Here is a 20218-nt window from a genome sequence, read left to right on the forward strand (position 1 = left end):
CAGGAGTCACTAGTTCGCGATGAGACAAGGATATCCCTGCCGGCCAAACCCTCCCTAACCCAGATGACGCTGGGCCAATTGTGCGCTGCCCCATGGACCTCCCGGTCACGGCGGGCTGCGACAGAGCCTGGGCTCGAACCCAAAGCACACAATATTTTACATACAGCAGGTTTTTAAAGGACCTAATAGTTTGGTCTGATTTGTGTTTACATTTTTTACATGGATAAAAAAAATGGTGATACTGGTATCGTCCCTATGTGTGTGTTTGTGTGTGTGCGAGTGTGAGTGCGAGCATGTGTGTGCATGCTCACGCTAGCGTGTTTTTGTGCTATACCGTAGGTTCCATGTGAGCTGTAGGATGGCGTGTGGCAGTAAGCAGCTAGGGCCAGGCAGCACGGAGAGCCTGTCCAGGTCTGTGTTTAGTCTGATGGAGGGCAGGTCGAGGACAGGCCTGTCATCAGAGGCACAGCTGCAGGACGTGCTCCCCCTCCCCTCCCCATCGGCCCCCATGCCTCAGATCTGTACCAGAGGTTCTCTGAACATGTGGAAATCACGCTAGCTCATCAGAGGAATATATAAGAGAAACATTGATAAATAGCATGGATAGCAAACAGAGGTGTAGTCATATCCATGTAGATGAAATTATCGAGCGATTCCATACCAGCATGGGCCAAAAATATTTTTGGTATCTCCAAATGTTCTGGCAAATCGTCACATAGCAACTTCATTGGGAGGAAGGATGTTTGATATGCTTTTTACGTTTGTAACACAAACCATTATTGGAAAAATCATGTTGAAAGTGGCCATTTTAGGTATTTTTAGACATATACAAGCCTCCTGTAAGACCCAACGGTCCGTGAACCATACATGACACCAGTGGAGGCTGCTGAGGGGAGGACGTCTCATAACAATAGATGGAACGGAGCAAATAGAAGGGCATCAAACACCTGGAAACCACGCATGAGCACCGCCAACACAGTGAATGTGAAAATGGATTCAAAGGGAAGTCCCTCTGCTGTTGATTTGCTGAATGTGCAATCCTACAGGAGGGCTGTGATTGGTTAATGACCTATAATGTACATTTCTATGTATAAAATGTATAACTTCTATAAAATGTATAACTTCTATAAAATGTATAACTTCTTTAAAAATAGCAGAGAGCCCACTCCGGAAATGTGATGTGTTTGAAGAGTATATTGTTTCAAACAATATGTCCAATAAGCTAAATCAGAATGGGCACTTAAAAAAAAAAATATTGAATTGAATGTGATTTTTTCCCCCGTCAGAATTGACATAATCCATATTTTAGAGCACACTATAAAGAGTATGATGACACCACGGTGTTGTCTGTACCATGTACCACAAGAGGCATGTATACAGTAAGTCTAAAAAGGGCCCAAAATGGCCACTTTCATCATGATTTTCTCAAAAACGATTTGTGACACAAATGAAAAAAAGCATGTTAAATATACTTCCTCCTAATGAAGTTTCTATGTGAAAATTGCCAGAACAATCTGTGATACCAAAAATATTTGCAGGCCATGCTGCCTTGGAATCGCCCGATATGTTAATGTAGGTTACAGAAAATAGACTGATGCAATCATGCTCATAAAACCACTGTGCTGAAATAGCTTTCATCGTCATTGGGATGTAGGGCTGTCTCAGATGGTACTGATGTCAGTCCTGTGTCCTACACACACACACACACACACACACACACACACACACACACACACACACACACACACACACACACACACACCTACACACACACGCACGAACACACAGCCATGGCTCCCAAACTCTGACTAAATGTAAAAACATTGAAAGACAGTCATTCTCAGCCATCACCGGCGCCATGAATCAATATTTCCACCTCAGTGTAAGAACACTCTCCGACAGAGACAATGGGTCATCTTCCTTTATAACATACCTCCATGTACACATTCCACTTCAAATGACATGAAATACTGTACAATAACCCCCATTGTAAGATATTATATCCACCTCTTCTGTAACGCGCACATTCTCCCCTCTCACCTCTTCAGACATTTCTACATTAATATCCCCGCCATCTAATTTAGCGTCAATTTGTGCAGACACAGTATTTTCTCAACCCAAACAAAAGGCTTGTGTCCCAGTGTGGCGCAGGGCGTGGAGCAGAGTGATGTTATCGAGGTCACTGTGATCTAATCAGGTGTGAATGAAAGCGCTTGGCAGCACTCCCGGGCCCAGCCTGTCGTCATCACTGGGGAGAGAGGGGGAGAGAGGGGAGAGAGAGAGGAGAGAGGGAGAGAGAGGGAAAGACACACAAAGGGAGGAGTGTGGGGCTGCATCCAGCTAGTGCATCTCAGGGAGACATGTAGATGTCAGGCTCTGTGGGACACTAGGGGTTTAGCCGGCCTCTACTGGGTGGCGAAGAGAGAAATCGCCATCCTTGGCAAGCGAGACTAGACAAAAGCCGAGGAGACTCAAATGAATCCGTTTCAAATTATTATGAGATCAGAATTGTTCTTGTACGTATCGTCAATGATGCTAAATATATTTTATACATGTTTTTATTCAAACAGCTGGGTAAGACATTTTAGTTGATATTCTTCATTGTATACTCCAAAGTGTGTAATTAAAAAAAAAAAACACTGACTATATTTCGATGATAAAACTACTGGTGAGCAGATTCCTTCCTTTCACAAATACTAAACATCCCCCCACTTCTCCCCTCCTCTCTGCATAGGCTGCTCTGGTTGGCAGAGTAGCTGAACTCTCAGGATCCTTTTTCAGAGCCAGTCTGTCACCCAAACACAGGCCCCACCCACACCAGTAGCCATTCAATAGAGAGGGCTCTACTTTCAATGGTCTGAACACTGCCCAATCACTGAGCCCTAGCCGCTGGCTCTCAAAGTCTCAGCCAATAACTGCTCTTCCTCTTTAACACGTGACTAAATGTGCTCCTGTCCATCAACTGGTTCATATATAGTTCATGCAATTAAATGTGGAGCAGTTTAATAACTTGCGTAGCCAAGCTCCTTTGTGTGTATGTGCATGCATGTTTGTATGCGTCTCTGTGTGTGTGTGTGTGTGTGTGTGTGTGTGTGTGTGTGTGTGTGTGTATGTATATGTGTGTGTGTGAGAGGGAGAGAGAAACAGAGTGAGAGAGAGTGGGGTGAGACAGGGAGGAAAAACAGAGAGTTAGAGTGTGTGTAAAAGAGAGAGAGAAAGAGAAAGAGAGAGAGAGAGAGACAGATCGGGCAGGACATCAGAAGATCGGACAGACATAGTTTGTTAGCGTGTGTGAATGTGTTTGAGTGTGTGTGTTTGTGTGTGTGGGACAGAGGCAGGGAGAGAGGGAGAGAGAGAGAGAAGAACCCATTCCCCTCAGTTCCACACTAACTTTTCAACGTGTGCACTTGAGGGAAGTTAGCTGTTCGACCGGCTACGGAGGGTTTTTTTCTTCCCTTTTCTCCCACCTATACACTTTTCCCCTTTCTGCAATAACATCGACGAGACAAGCAGAGAACTTCCAACTGAATAACTGTCTGCTATTATTTCAGTGAGTATCTATTCATTTACAATCTGTGTTTTGTAACAATTCCCCCCTGGCCACACTGTGCCAGTCGCTTTCCTCTGCATGATGTCTGAGTGGCTCTGAATAGAACACATTCTCCCCATTATACGCCTTATTAGCACAATCTTCTATGCTTTACTTCTATGCATGATTTCTGAACGAGGGCCTTATTATATGTGCTCACTGATGGCTTAGTTGAGTGTACCAGAACTGCAATTATGATTTCCACTTACCTATTGGTAGTATGACTGTTTATAAAGAAGAGGATTGTGTAAGTGTTGGATTGTCTTTAAAAAAAAAGGCATGTTTGTGTGTGGTTATTATAATGTGGGTGTATGCATTGGAGAGTATGCGTGCGAGGTACAGTTTGTCTTAAAGAGAGCATGTGCGCTTTAAACAGAGGGTCTGTGTGAAAGAGCGAGTTTGAGATTGTGTGCCGTAGACAAAGTATGTCTGTGTGTGTGTGTAAGTATGTGCGCGTGTGCGTGTGTGTGAATGAATGCATCCCTGTGCGTTTCCCTGTATGTCTGCGTGTGTTTCATAACGCTGGTCCCTGGGAATGTTGGGTGCGCCCAGTAGCAGTAGTAGTTGTTTGACTGAGAGGAACTGTGGACAAAAGCGTCCAGCCCCATCCAGACCGCCGTGTCAGCCATTAGAGCAGTGAGAGATAGGCAGCCAGCTGCTGCTCAGGGTGCTGGAGGAGGGGATGCCTGGCCCGGGTTAGAGGTGACCATGCTTCACTTTTGACTGGCTTTTCAAAGAGTCTCTCTCTCTCTTTCCCCTCCCCTTGCTTTGACTCTAGTTGTACACAGAAAAAAAACATAGCTGCTGTGAAGTAGTAACGTGCTCGGAGGCTGAGAAGTAAAAAATGCAACGTAGGATGTCCAAGAAGGTTTATAAACAGCAGTGAAAGAGGAAGAGAGAGAGAGGAGTGTAATTATAAGAACGGCTGGTGTTTTTTTCCAGCGTCTTGTGTGTGTGTGTGTGTGTGTGTGTGTGTGTGTGTGTGTGTGTGTGTGTGTGTGTGTGTGTGTGTGTAGGGGGGGGGGGGGGGGGGTCGGAGGAGTTGGAATGTATTGAGTGACAGGAAATACAGCCTGTCCCCAGCTATCTTGTTTGTCGTGTCTGCTTTGTCCAAAGCCCTTAATCCACTACAAAAGCTGTCTGAGAGAGGGACTAGTAACACCAAAAACATTGCCCAGATCCCATGAACAAACCGACATAGTGACAGAGAGAAGAACAGACATTAAAGAGGGATTATGACAAAACTTGAAAATACCACAACAAGTATTTAAAAAAAAACTACAATAATACACGGACACGTCATTGATGACACTAGAAAAGCAGCTTTAAAAACAAATAGCTGCACAGCTGTGGACTAAAGACAGACAGTCTTCCATAGGCATCGTTAAAAAACAGCTATGGCTCTGGGGAGAATCAACAGAGAAAACGTATTTGGTGTGCATATGTGTACCACATCCCCAGGACATAGGCCCAGTACAAGCAGTCCTTTGAGATGCCTTTACATGTAGAGTCTTGTTACTCTGATACACATCTGTGTTGCCACGATGGAAGTCTGGCAACAAGAAGTTACATTCAATATCCGTAACAATTACAGGAATCAATGAAAGGCTATTGATGAATTGAAAGTATTCGCTTTAGTCCGAAACAGATTTTTAAAACGGCACATCTTAGGGTCAAAGCATTTGCGAATCACTCGTTATCACTTGTTGATCTTTGAGGCGGAGATATGAGTGTGTTTGGCTGCAGGGTTTGAGAGCTTGTGCAACCTGTCCTCCGGCCCTGTAGCCTGCCCTGCGCTGGGACTGGACTTTGCATTTAGGCTGGATCTCTCAGGCCCCTTTACCTGGATTTGAATAGAAAACCAGACAGCGAGTCACCACTCCCGCGCTGGACAATGAGGATTTTGTTAATGCTCAGCCGCAAGCCTGCTGACACAAAGCACATAGCCACATAGCCTAGCCTAGGCCAGCCCGGCCCAGGGCAGCATAGCACAGAGTGGAGTGGAACGGGCAGGCGGGGCGCCAGCAGGGGCGCCGGCAGGGGGGCAAGGGGGGGCAAGGGGGTTTGCGGGGGTGGGATTAGCAGACGTGGAATCAGGGTAGTGGGATGGGGGTTGAAATGGACAGGAAATTACTGGCTTTGATGAAGCAGTGGCAGATTCTCCAGAGCCTTTCCATAGCTGTAAAAAAGCAGTCTGAGCATAAAATGTCACCACACTTCAAGGCCTCATTGTCACCTCCGTCTGGCTATGACGGGGCTGTTAAGACCCCACAGACGTGCACTACAAACCTTTGCAAAAAGTCCCTCTCTCTCTCTCTCTCTCGCTAGTACAATCTCTGTCCCTAATGACCATGTTGGAATCCGGCACTCTACATCAGCACTCTGCATACAGTAGATATCTTACTGCAGCAACACCACAGAATATTTTAAAACCTGTAAGACCGTGGAGAAGGAGCCCAGATGATGAGATACATCTTAAGTGTGAAATCTGAATTTGGCATGCTTAAAGTGAACTTGCCTTGTTAAGCGTAACATAAACTGGCATTCTAGTTTCCTGAACGGTCTCTTGTCATTGCTCTGTGCTCGATCGGAGATCACAGAAGGAAAGGAGAGGATTCTCAACTTCCTAGTCCATTCCTACATGGTTTTGGTCTGTTTTAATGGTTCGTGGGCTGTTTCACAAGGGATGGATCAGGTCTTGATTATTTCCTTTGAAGTTGAATCATTTTGTTGTTCCACTGAACATTTCTCATCGAAACATCTGATAACATCAGAAAACATCAAATCAGGAAACATAAATCTTTGTAAAATGGAAACGCTGTCCGTCACAAACTGAGGCTCCATCCTCCATTCCCCTCCACAGCTATGCTGAACCAGGGAGCAGAGAGCGTAATGTGTGCTCAGTGAATATCAGGGTCGATTAGGAGTCCCTTCTGGCTGTGTTAGAGCAGATTAGACAGCGGCAGCAGATACAGGCCGCAGGCTGGTCATCTGCCTCTCTGACCCACATTGCTCTGATGTGCACGTCTCTTCCCATTACACTGACAATCAGACGTCACATTACATCAGCTGAGAGGCCGGGGAGCCGCTATCTGCATGCAATGCATACCCTCCCCACAGGCTCTTCTCCTAATAACCGAGCACGGTCACATCACCACCATCCTCCTGGCATCCATCGCCTGGTTTAAGGTAATGCTATTCAACGATCACCCTAATGCAACACTCACTGAGGTCAAGTCCCTATATCAAACTAGAACTGTTCTATTCCCTGTGTACGGGTAAGCCTATAACATGTATTTCCAAGCCCTCCATCAGTTTGCAGCTGGCTGACAGACCAGGTCTGTTTGCAGGCCAGCCGGCCGAGCCGGGATATAATTGGCAGCTGTGGAGTGAAAAGCAGGCTCAGCAACAGATAAGGGCTGTGGGGAAAGCTCTAGAATCAGCATGGCTTAGCAGATGATAAATGATGTGTTCACAGAAGTATGCTGTCAGTGCTTTGAGGGAGATGGAGAGAGAGAGAGAGAGAGAGAGAGAGAGAACGATAGAGTGAGAAAGGAAGAGAACGATAGAAAACGTGGGAAGAGAAAGAAACATTACGGATGTTTTTGCTGTAATTTAAAATGGAAAAACACAACAATGCTGTCTACCAGGTCAGCGAGAAGGAAATAAAATTCTAAGCTGTGCCAACACACCAGCTAATACAATCTTCTGCCTGTCAGCTTACCTACTTTAATCCAGAAAGGTTTAACGCCTCTTAGAAATCTGAAAGGAGACATGAATTCAGCTGAGATTTCTTCATGCAGCTAGAGGAAGGAACTGCCTGGAAGGGGGGTTAAGACTCTATACAACTAACTAACTCTCTGGATCAATGCTTTCAACTCTGCTCCACTGACTGGGTACGCCACAGCAGATAGCTACATGTACTTTGAGCCAATAGGAAAGCATGGAGGTTTATTAACAGCACAGGACATTGTAGAGTTGTAATGTGCTACTTTAGTGAAATCAAATCAGCAGTATTATGAGTGACACTGATTGAGCGTTGGCTTGCCAAATGGTATGCCAATACCTGACCATGCCCAAACTCTGCTATGCATACATTGAATGGGAAAGACTAAGTAGTCAGGACAGAGTGTACTTTGTGAAGAGGCGGGGGCCTCACTGTCATCAGTGTGCTGCTGGGCCCGAGGCTCACGCTGTGACGCAGAGGCACACTCCTGAGGAATAGAGATGCTCAGCTCTCTGAGTGGTCCTTTACACTGATGGATGGGCACGGGTTTGTCCTCTGAGTTTTACTTAGGTGTCCGTCTGCTAGAGGAAGATCAGAAGAGAAGATGCCACGGCCCACACATGAACTACTGACATGCAGAGAAGACAAAAGGGTTCCTGGCAAAATCCACGGCCATCCTGCTCGTGCCTTATGTGGAATTCTACTGAGAACAAGGGTTGACTAGGCGTGTCAATACCTGCCATAAGGCAGCACAGCTCCGGGACAAATGAAAGTTCCATCTATATTCAGGTCATTCGCATGCTGGCTCAGCCCACTGGCTCCTAGTGATAACGTAAATATGAAATCAGCACTGCTTCGTCGTGCGGTGCCTCTCCTCCCTGCCCCTCCGTGCTATTTTAAATCTCACTGTGTGAGACATCCCTCCTTCGCGCCCCCAGCAAGGGGGGTTGAGAGGCATGCGGGAGAAGAGGAGGGAGGAGGAGAGTATAGAGGGAGGGGAAGGAGAGATGGCGGGCAGCTGCATGCCTTATTTATTGTGATCCAGAGTGCAGTGAGTGCAAACAGTCGTCAGAGGAGAAACGCTAACCCTCCGGGCTTGGAGATGATGCCATGACTGCACTGCGTCTACACAACAGATTAAAGCAGGGATTATGTGCCATAAACAAATGTTGTGTAACTTTTTGTTGCGGTCAACCTTGAGGGGGGGAAAAAATGTGTTAAGAAAAATATGTTGGTTATGCGTTCTTTAACGACATAACTAAAGCATCTTCAACTGGACTGTACAGCCGTACTACAGCTCTGATAACAATGCATAATAGGACCACATTTGTGGATTTTGGTCTGAGAACTGTGACAAAGCCAGTGTTTAGGGGGGCCAGTGGACCTAACCAATGAAAAAAGGCTCCTTGAGCAGACGTCACAGCTAAATCCAGTAGACACCCACAAAGGGCTCCATCCCTTTTTCTGTTAGCAATCTTCAAAACTGCTCATGAAAGAGCTTATAACATATTCATCAGCTTGATTAAACCGAGCCAGTGCCGCTTCAGATCTGAGAGACGACGACGTCATATTCTTCTCAGGATCGCTCTAGCAGAACCAGGCTGAGGTGACAGGACCTATCCGCTGTGGGGTCAAAAGTGAACAGATGACATGAGATGGCAGACCGAGGGAGTGATCTCAATTCATCAGTAGAAAGAGAGAGAGAGAGAGATGTTGTCCGATCCCAACACATTTTACAACTGGTTTTACACAAACGAGCATTCCAGTCTGAGAGTGTGACAAGGGAGAACGATTACCAGATGCAGTGGATGTGTGAGGCGATAGATATTGAAGCGTATAACAAACAGCCCAGACTAAGGACTGAGGGGAGTGATGTAGTGTTTAGTACTATTCTATAACACTACAACACTCCCTCTGTACATACTTATTTGTCTTCTTACAAAGATAGCCTCTTCCCTTTGTGTGAAAGAAGAGGTTAACTGTGACCGCATGGAGGGTTAGATTGCGCTGCCTGAGAGCATCGAAGGTTAACTCTGAGTGCTTTTTGGCATTAAAGAGAAAAAATGGCTCTGGCTGGCGGGGCTGAGTTGGAAATTAAACACCCGGAGCCTTGGCAGAGTCAGAGGTGGCACGTGGAGAGTTCTGGAGGCTTGGCGTGGCGAACTGAGGCTTGGCGCTCTGCCTGGGAGAGATCTCAGAGTAGTAGTCCCTCAGCGCTGGGGAACCCAGGGGTGGTCCTTTCTTCCACCTGAGCCTCTGAATATCATACCATATCATATAATACTACACCCTGCCGCTACAACTATGCATACCATAGCAGCTAGACATCAACTATTATTCCACTATAACGTGACATTTAATATGATACTACCCCACTGCAACACTAAATCTAATACAAAATGAGTTCATTTAGAAGAGAGATTTGCAATTCTGCCAGTTAATAATTTGTCAGATCTTACTTGTTCTCACATGTTCTGACTGACATGGCAATTAAGGCATATTTGTTGGATTTGATTGCGTTTTCTATCAAAATTCAGACCACTCCGGGAAGTGATTAAATGTGTCTGCAGCCGTTTCCTGCAGTCAAATGACCTAGTGGCCTCATGGGTTGAATGCTATTCATATTTTTCATAATTTCATAATTAATAAAAATAAATAAATAAAATACTGACAAATCTGGTGTTTCTATGTCAAACAGTTTTGTTCTATTTCAGTCTTCTGTGATGTATATAAAGTGTAATATTGGGATGCAAACTCAAAATGGAATACATTTCAACTCTATATCTGACATGGTACAGGAGTCTTATTTTCTTTTAAGCCCATAAACATGTGTGTGAGGTATATACTTTTGTTTTAAAGTAGACTTGTTCAAGACCACCAAGAAACACTCTATGTGACCCTGACTTAGCCCACTGCAGTAAAAGGTTAAGAAGCTATGAGATTAAATGACAGCGCCCCAGGTCGTTGTGTAATGCTGACGGACAGTCAGACACGTCGTGTGATGTGTACGTCAGGGCATGTCTCAAGCCTGAAGAAACTCGGTAGAGTATTTTTAGAACCGGCATGTTGAAAGTGTCAGGTTAAGAGCGCGTACGGCATGTGACAGAATGCTTTCAACGCATTCCCACTGTCAGAACAACATGGCCGCGGAATATTGAAATATATACTCGTTTAAATGCAGTCTCCTCATGTCTACTGTACATTGTATTAGATCAAATGTTCATAAGACAGATTGTCTGACCTGGTTTCTTAGTGTCAGATAGGTAACGTTAGAATCCAGGATCCTGTTGATGGACTTGGGCACCATTACATCAGCCAGTCAGAGTACACTGTGTGCTCTCATTTCTGACCTCTAGAATGTGCTGATGCCGCAGGGTTCAAGTGGGTTCAGTGGCAGTGTTAAAGTAAATCCAGTTCACTCTGTGGCCCTACTTCTCTCACTGCAGACACCGTCTCTCTCTTAGGTCTCAGGGTTTCAACTGGTTCAGTATCGGTAACTCAATCAAACACTCAAACGGTCCCGAAGTCTCAGTTTGAATTTCACAGCTTGCTCTAATGCAAAGTTGAGGGAAAATTACAGATTGTTTCAATGATATCAGCCTGGGCGGTCTTAGACAGAACTATTTCATAAGGAAGTACAGCATGTGTGGATTTGAGTCGGACTGCCAATGTGTTCTGCATGCAAACAGGATAAAAGTTCAGTCAAATGAAAAGAGGGGAAAAGGAAAGAGATATTCCAGAATGAAAAGCCCTTGTGTCTTGGGGCAGACAGCTAAATTATACAAGTGCCAAGGAAGGTAGGGACCACATCCAACCCAACGCTAGACTCATTTTGGGAATCTCTGACCAGGCTGAAAAACAATCACTGCTTACCTTGAAACTGAGGGAACACTGAGGACAGACATAAGAGAAGAATGCTTTTCCAACCATTTTTTTGTTAAGCCCTCTGTAATCAGCTAACTTGCAACAGATATTAACGCTCATGGAATATATGAAATTAGAAACATGTGAGTAACATGACAACAGAATACCGCAGTAAAGGCATAGTGATGCCTCAGTGAACTGTGTCAGAATGCAAAAGGACCCGAACAGTCTATTATTTCATGGGTCTCGTAAAGCAGCCTAAAGGTGTAGAGACAAAGCTAACGCAGCAAACTGAGGTCTGGAGAACCAATCAATTATATCATTATTTCCTGTTTGATGGAACTAACAGAGTCAGGAAGCCTGTAATCCACTTCTCTATACGAGACACATTCTAAAACCCTCAACAAATCTAATTAGTTTCATTATATTCCAGAATATTTCAGCCAGGCTTTTGTATTCCCCACCCATCCTAAATGCCAGATTTGTGTGCCAAAGATTACAAAAAAGAACAAAAGCAAGAGAAGTGTCTCAAATCCCTGCCGCATGTTACACAGTTAAGAGGAGCAGCCGAATGGGAAGTGTGCATGAATAAAACATGACTGCATGAGTTTCCAACCTCAAAGAGGCTGAAACAGGAAGATGCTGTGTTCCCCGTGCAGTACCGAGCTGGGGTTCAGAGCAGGGTAAAGGGAACAGCCGTCAAACTACTAACAATGCTACAGTGCAATGGTTTATGCTGTAGGGGGGGGATCTCTACAACACGCGCTTAGCTAACCATCACAACATGCTTCCATTTCTCCAAGCCATTTTTGGAGGATTGATTGACGTGCCGTTTTGGATTTTATATTCAGGCTCTTTCCTTTTCCTTTGTCTGTTTTCCCCACAACACAGGTGACTGGGATGTGTAGCGTGTGTGAGGAGGAGATGGAATATGCTGGGGGAGAAAGAGGCGCTGCTCTGGGCTAGGTAAGGTAAGAGTCTTGTTAGCAGTCACAAGTTTCATCGCAGCAGCAGCAGAAGAGGAAGATGACTAGGGTATTCACCACAGCTGCAGGAATGACTATTTCGGGAAACCCAACATCATGACTCTCCTCCCCTGCTGGCACCTCATCAAAATCTATTAGCAACTCAACAACAGCATGGGTGGTAACAAACTGGGCGTCCACATTGAACATGCTGGCCAAGAGAAATGAGTGGCCTCCTATATCTGCTGGCCTGGAAGCAGCAGCCTATATTATGTGGTGTAGTGGTTGCTCAACAAAGGCGAGTGGTTGCTGATCTAGAGACATGAGTGTGACAACTAAAGGACAAGACATTTCTCCTGGTGCCCTCAGTAAACATTCAACGCTGTCGGTGAGTTTGAGCATCTGTCCAAAACCATCGACCGTTAAATGTACCCTGAGGGCCACCTTTAAAGAGACACTCGGCAAGAAGAGAGGGATGAAGACAGACACTTCCTGTAAATCTCCTGGTTTTACATCATCTTCTGTTACTTCCCATACTGGACTTAGTTAAGAGGTCCACCTCTTAATGCTGCAATAAACATTCATTGCTGTCGGTGGGTTTACATGAGAACAGCTCACTGATCAATGAATGCAGACTGCGGTACAAACACCCCGAGTGATGGGATAGGAGAACAGATAACATGGAAACATACAGCCAGCACTAATGTTCTATGTTCTACTGTAGACTCTGCTGTACTATCCAGGAGTAAAAACAACATTGCAAAGATACAATTGTAATTATACTTACCATGTACAGTGCCTTGCAAAAGTATTCAGACCCCTTGGATTTCTTTAAAAAATAAAGTTTATTACAAAGTGGAATTCAAATTGATTTAATTGTCATTTTTTTGTCAACAATTTACACAAACTACAGTGTAATGTCAAAGTGAAATAAAAATTCAATTTTTTTTTAAAGAATAATACATTATAATGTCTTGCCATAGATTTTCAAGTAAAATCAAAACTGTAACTTGGCCACTCAGGAACATTCACTGTATTCTTAGTAAGCAACTCCAGTGTAGATTTGGCCTTGTGTTGCAGATTATTGTCCTGCTGAAAGGTGAATTAATCTCTAAGTCTGGTGGAAAGCCGACTGAAGAAGGTTTTCCTCTAGGATTTTGCCTGTGCTTAGCTCCCTCCCAATTATTTTAATCCTGAAAAACTCTTTGCCGATGTCAAGCATACCCATACCATGATGCAGCCACCACCATGCTTGAAAATAAGGAGGCAGTTACTCAGTGATGTGTTATGTTGGATTTGCCCCAAACATAAGGCTTTTCAATTAGGCCAAAAAGTATATTTCTTTGCTGTGTTTTTTGTTGTTGCAGTATTACTTTAGTGCCTTGTTGCATACAGGATGGAATATTTTTATTCTGAATATTTGTATTCTTTTCACTCTGTCATTTAGGTTATTATTGTGGAGTCACTACAACGTTGTTGATCCATCTTCAGTTTTCTCCTATCAAAGCCATTGAACTCTGTAGCTGTTTTAAAATCCCTAATGGCCTACTGGTAACATCCATGAGCAGTTTCCTTCCTGTCCTGCAGCTCAGTTAAGAAGCATGACTGTATCTTTGATGTGTCTGGGTGGTTTAATACATCAAACACAGCATAATTATTAAATTGACCATGCTTAAAGAGATATTCAATGTCTGATTTGTTATTGTAACCCATCTACCAATCACTGCCCTTTGAGGCTTTCGAAAAGCTCCCTGGTCTTTGTAGTTGAATGAATCTGTGATACTTGACTGAGGGACCTTAAATAAACTCAGCAAAAAAAGAAACATCACTTTTTCAGGACCCTGTCTTTCAAAGATAATTCGTAAAAATCTAAATAACTTCACAGATCTTCATTGTAAAGGGTTTAAACACTGTTTCCCATGCTTGTTCAATGAACCATAAACAATGAATGAACATGCACCTGTGGAACTGTCATTAAGACACTAACAGCTTACAGACGGTAGGCAATTAAGGTCACAGTTATGAAAACTTAGGACACTAAAGAGGCCTTTCTACTGACTCTGAAAAACACCAAAAGAAAGATGCCCAGGGTCCCTGCTCATCTGCGTGAACGTGCCTTAGGCATGCTGTAAGGAGGCATGAGGACTGCAGATGTGGCCAGGGCAATAAATTGCAATGTCCGTACTGTGAGACACCTAAGACAGCACTACAGAGAGACAGGACAGACAGCTAATCGTTCTCGCAGTGGCAAACCACGTGTAACAACACCTGCACAGGATCGGTACATCCGAACATCACACTTGCGGGACAGGTACAGGATGGCAACAACAACTGCCCGAGTTATGCCAGGAACGCACAATCCCTCCATCAGTGCTCAGACTGTCCGCAATAGGCTGAGAGAGGCTGGACTGAGGGCTTGTAGGCCTGTTGTAAGGCAGGTCCTCACCAGACATCACCGGCAACAACGGGCACAAACCCACCATCGCTGGACCAGACAGGACTGGCAAAAAGTGCTCTTCACTGAAGAGTTGCGGTTTTGTCTCACCAGGGGTGATGGTTGGATTCGCGTTTATCTCAATCCCATTGAGCACGTCTGGGACCTGTTGGATCGGAGGGTGAGGGCTAGGGCCATTCCCCCCAGAAATGTCCAGGAACTGCAGGTGCCTTGGTGGAAGAGTGGGGTAACACTCATCAAGAACTGGGAAATCTGGTGCAGTCCATGAGGAGGACATGCACTGCAGTACTTAATTCAGCTGGTGGCCACACCAGATACTAGAGGTCGGCCGATTATGATTTTTCAACGCCGATACCGATTATTGGAGGCCCACCAAAATAGCCGGTGCCGATTAATCGGCCGATTTTATATATATATATATATATATTTGTAATAATGAAAATTACAACAATACTGAATGAACAATGAACACTTTTATTTTAACTTAATATAATACATCAATAAAATAAATGTATTCTCAAATAAATAATGAAACATGTTCAATTTGGTTTAAATAATGCAAAAACAAAGTGTTGGAGAAGAAAGTAAAAGTGCAATATGTGCCATGTAAAAAAGCTAACATTTAAGTTCCTTGCTCAGAACATGAGAACATATGAAAGCTGGTGGTTCCTTTTAACATGAGTCTTCAATATTCCCAGGTAAGAAGTTTTAGGTTATAGTTATTATAGGACTATTTCTCTCTATACCATTTGTATTTCATATACCTTTGACTATTGGATGTTTTAATAGGTACTTTCGTTTTGCCAGCCTAATCTCAGGAGTTGATATGCTTGAAGTCATAAACAGCGCAATGCTTGAAGCATTGCGAAGAGCTGCTGGCAAACGCAGTAAAGTGCTGTTTGAATGAATGCTTACGAGCCTGCTGCTGCCTACCACCGCTCAGTCAGACTGCTCTATCAAATCATAGACTTAATTATAATATAATAACACACAGAAATACAAGCCTTAGGTCATTAATATGGTCAAATCCTGAAACTATCATTTCGAAAACAAAATGTTTATTCTTTCAGTGGAATACGGAACCGTTCCGTATTTTATCTAACGGATGGCATCCATAAGTCTAAATATTCCTGTTACATTGCACAACCGTCAATGTTATGTCATAATTACGTAAAATTCTGGCAAATTAGTTCGCAACAAGCCAGGCGGCCCAAACTGTTGCATATACCCTGACTCTGCGTGCAATGAACTAGTTTAATATTGCCTGCTAACCTGGATTTCTTTTAACTAAATATGCAGGTTTAAAAATATATACTTCTGTGTATTGATTTTAAGAAAGGCATTGATGTTTATGGTTAGGTACATTCGTGCAACGATTGTGCTTTTTTCACAAATGCGCTTTTGTTAAATCATCCCCCGTTTGGCAAAGTTGGCTGTCTTTGTTAGGAAGAAATAGTCTTCACAGTTCGCAACGAGCCAGGCGGCCCAAACTGCTGCATATACCCTGACTCTGTTGCACAGAATGCAAGAGAAGTGACACAATTTCCCTAGTTAACCTGTTTGGTATAGGGGGCAGTATTGAGAATTTTGGAAAAAATATGTTCCCATTTTTAACGGCCTCCTACACCAACTCAGAAGCTAGAATATGCATATTATTGTTCAGGTTTGGATAGAAAACACTCTGAATTTTCTAAAACTGTTTGAATGGTGTCTGTGAGTATAACAGAACTCCTATGGCAGGCAAAAACCTGACAAGGCTTCAAGCAGGAAGTACCCTGTCTGACAAGGAGTCGTGCGTCTTACCTCTTTTTATTGAAAAGTAAGGATCTTAGCTGTAACGTGACAATTCCCAGGGCTCCAATAGGCTCTCAGAGCCCGCGAAATAACTGAAGGTTTACGAGGGAACCTCAGGTTGAAATATATTATCGCCTTTTGTAAGTGGATGCTCGGAGGACCTTTCAATGATGCGCGTGCATGAGTCGCTTCTGAGGAGAAATTTTATTCGGCTGTTTAGGCTCAATGCATACTCCCGGTCGGAATATTAACACTTCTCTATGACATAAATGGCATAAAAATTGGTTTTAAACAGCGGTTGACATGCTTCGAAGTACGGTAATGGAATATTTAGACATTTTTGACACGCCAATGCGCCATGCGCGACACCGCGAAAAAGCATTCTAGAACTCACGAACAAAACGTCGCTGTTGGAACATAACGATGGATTATTTGGGACCAAACCAACATTTGTTATTGAAGTAGAAGTCCTGGCAGTGTATTCTGATGAAGAACAAGCAAGGTAAGAACATCTTTCTTATAGGAAATGTGATTTTGGTGGATGCTGACCTGGGTGGGTATCTAAATAGCTAGCCCTGTAATGCCGGGCTATGTACTTAGATTATTGCAAAATGTGCTTCATCCGAAAAGCTATTTTAAAATCGGACATATCGAGTGCATAGAGGGGTAATGTATCTATAATTCTTAAAATAATTGTTATGCTTTTTGTGAACGTTTATCGTGAGTAATTTAGCAAACTGTTAGTAAATTCACCGGAAGTTTGCGGTGGTTATGCTTTTTCTGAACGTCACATGCTAATGTAAAAAGCTGGTTTTTGATATAAATATGAACTTGATTGAACAGACATGCATGTATTGTATAACACAATGTCCTAGGTGTGTCATCTGATGAAGATTATAAAAGGTTAGTGCTGCATTTAGCTGTGGTTTGGGTTTATGTGACATGATATGCTAGCTTGAAAAATGGCTGTGTGATTATTTCTGGCTGGGTACTCTGCTGACATAATCTAATGTTTTGCATTTGTTGTAAAGCCTTTTTGAAATCGGACAGTGGGGTTAGATTAACGAGATTCTTGTCTTTAAATAGCTGTGAAATAGTCATATGTTTGAGAAATTGAAGTTATAGCATTTCTAACGATTCAAAAATCGCGCCACTGGATTTCAGTGGCTGTTACGTAGGTGGGACGAGTTCGTCCCACATGTACTAGAGAGGTTAAAAGAAATTCATGTTAGCAGGCAATATTAACTAAATATGCAGGTTTAAAAATATATACTTGTGTATTGATTTTAAGAAAGGCGTTGATGTTTATGGTTAGGTACACATTGGTGCAACGGCAGTGCTTTTTTCGCGAATGCGCTTGTTAAATCACCCGTTTGGCGAAGTAGGCTATGATTTAATGATAAATTAACAGGCACCGCATCGATTATATGCAACGCAGGACAAGCTAGTTAAACTAGTAATATCATCAACCATGTGTAGTTAACTAGTGATTATGTTAAGATTGATTGTTTTTTATAAGATACGTTTAATGCTAGCTAGCACCTTACCTTGGCTCCTTGCTGCACTCGCATAACAGGTAGTCAGCCTGCCACGCAGTCTCCTCATGGAGTGCAATGTGGTCGGCCATGATCGGTGTCCAAAAATGCCGATCACTGATTGTTATGAAGACTTGAAATCGGCCCTAATTAATCGACCTCTGCCAGATACTGACTGTTATTTTTGATTTTGACCCCCCCTTTGTTCAGGGACACATTATTCAATTTCTGTTAGTCACATATCTGTGGAACTTGTTCAGTTTATGTCTCAGTTGTTGAATCTTGTCATGTTCATACAAATATTTGCTGAAAAGTTTGCTGAAAATAAACACAGTTGACAGTGAGAGGACGTTTCTTTTTTTGCTGAGTTTATGTTGTATGTATGTGGGCCAGAGGATGGGTATGTCAACCACTATTATTTCACACATACTGAGTCAATGTAACTTATTATGTGATTTGTTAAGCCACATTTTACTCCTCAACTAATTTAGGGGCTGAATACTTATGCAACGACTATATTTTAGTTATGATTTTTTTATCTATCTATCCATCTATCTATATATCTTTCACTTTTACATAAATTATTTTGTGTAGATCGTTGACAAAAAATGACAATTCAATTCATTTTAAACCCACTTTCTAACACAATAAAATGTGAAGAAATCCAAGGGGTCTGAATACTTTTGCAAGGCAATGTAATTCCATTTCCCTGGGTTGTTATGGTAGATCATGTGTTTTGGCGAAGTGACTCATAATCTTCTCATCATAAGATCAGTGCACGTTTTACCGTACTTTTATTTCAGAATGATTTCCCCTTCTGTAACGGGAAGCTGAGGACAGCGACACCCTATGTCACAGGATTAACTGTTTAGTGGACCTCTCAGTTCCTTTTTTTATGTACCCTTTATTTAGTTGCTTTGAAATAAAGAATCTCCTTTTTCAGAGGAGACCTGTGGTCAAGAAGAGAGCTCCAGAATTGGAAGGCCGGCTGAAGCACTCACCAAACAGCTGGGAGTGTTCACGCTTTCATTATGCCAAAACAAAAGAGCCTGAAATAAAGTTTCAACTCAGCAGATGTGGCAAGAACAATCACAGGGGTGGAACAGAGCAACACGTTTTCACACATTTTTCAGTTTCGGTTCAAGTTGACCTTAAATAAAAAGTGAAACAATCAGCATGCTTGATTTTAAAAAAGTTAATTTGGCCTTTTCTGTAATTGGAGGAGATAAAGACATGGAAATAATCTGTCAGTAATTGCCCTGTAAGGTTATGTTAACATGCTGGGAAATCTCCAACACATTGACGTTTTTCAGCCAGGCCAGACCCAATGCATGTTTTATCATTTTTTTACAGTGGGAAAGAGTCTGAGGGAACAATGAAAACCAGCCTGGGTTTCCCCTGTCTCTAAACAAGCTTCTTAAAAACACACAGCACACCAGTATTGCAACTACAGTAGATTCTTTCACTCTGTCCACCTTTATTTTAAATCTTTTGTAATGTAACTTTATTTTAACAGGCAGGTCAATTAAGAACAAATTCTTATTTCCAATCATGGCCGGTCATATACCCTACTAACGGTATAGAAAATGATTTATTGAAACTAAAATGCCTCTCCGTTTTAAAACATGAGGATACACATTTCACACAACAATTACAGCAAATGCACTGTCATCACAACAACACTCCCAGATTTCTCTGAGACGGTAAGTCCTTGGAGGCTGGTGTACTGCAAAGAGACTCTCTACTCAGAAGGGGCTGTTTGTGACATACATTAGTCACCCACACAAAGACCTGCATGTTTATCCCGCTGAAGCTGGGCTTTGTCATCACACACAGTGAAGTTATAGGGACTGACACCGGGAACAGCTTGGCCCACTTCTGGGTGACCTTGAAACACTCTGAAGGCTTGAACCCGAGTTTTACGCCAAGGCAAGTTGCATCAAGCAGAGGCTAAACGAAACAGGGAATGAATCAAATCTGGGATGATCATAAATGATTAAAGGTGAAAATGAAGAGATGGGACAGCACTTAGATGCTTCACAAATACACCAAGACTGTTGAATAGCCTTGCGGTTAAGAGCATTGGGCCAGTAACCGAATGGTTGCTGGTTTGAATTCCTGAGCCAACTATGTGAAAAATCTGCCAATGTGCCCTTGAATAAGGCACTTAACCCTAATTGCTCCTGTAAATCGCTCTGGTTAAGAGTATCTGCTAAATGACTCAAATGTAAAATGGCTGACACAAGCATTGACAAAGAAACATTATTTCAATTACGATGCACTTGTAAG

The 20218-nt window shown here is 43.0% G+C and overlaps 1 protein-coding gene and 1 long non-coding RNA gene across 3 annotated transcripts in view; one reads left to right on the forward strand and one right to left on the reverse strand.

The window, feature by feature from the left end:
• Positions 1-20218, reverse strand: part of LOC115199932 (nuclear receptor subfamily 6 group A member 1-A) — a 107353-nt gene that overhangs the window by 63339 nt on the left and 23796 nt on the right. The window lies entirely within an intron of this gene.
• LOC115199933 (uncharacterized) lies at positions 3174-19925 on the forward strand. Of its 2 annotated transcripts, none has more exons than XR_003879449.1 (3): positions 3174-3550; positions 12072-12151; positions 18873-19925. It is a non-coding gene; the product is annotated as an uncharacterized LOC115199933 (long non-coding RNA). The 2 variants fall into 2 exon arrangements; XR_003879450.1 differs by having other exon boundaries at positions 12072-12146.

The sequence above is a fragment of the Salmo trutta genome, chromosome 9 (genome assembly GCF_901001165.1).
Source record: "Salmo trutta chromosome 9, fSalTru1.1, whole genome shotgun sequence".
NCBI lineage: Eukaryota > Metazoa > Chordata > Actinopteri > Salmoniformes > Salmonidae > Salmo > Salmo trutta.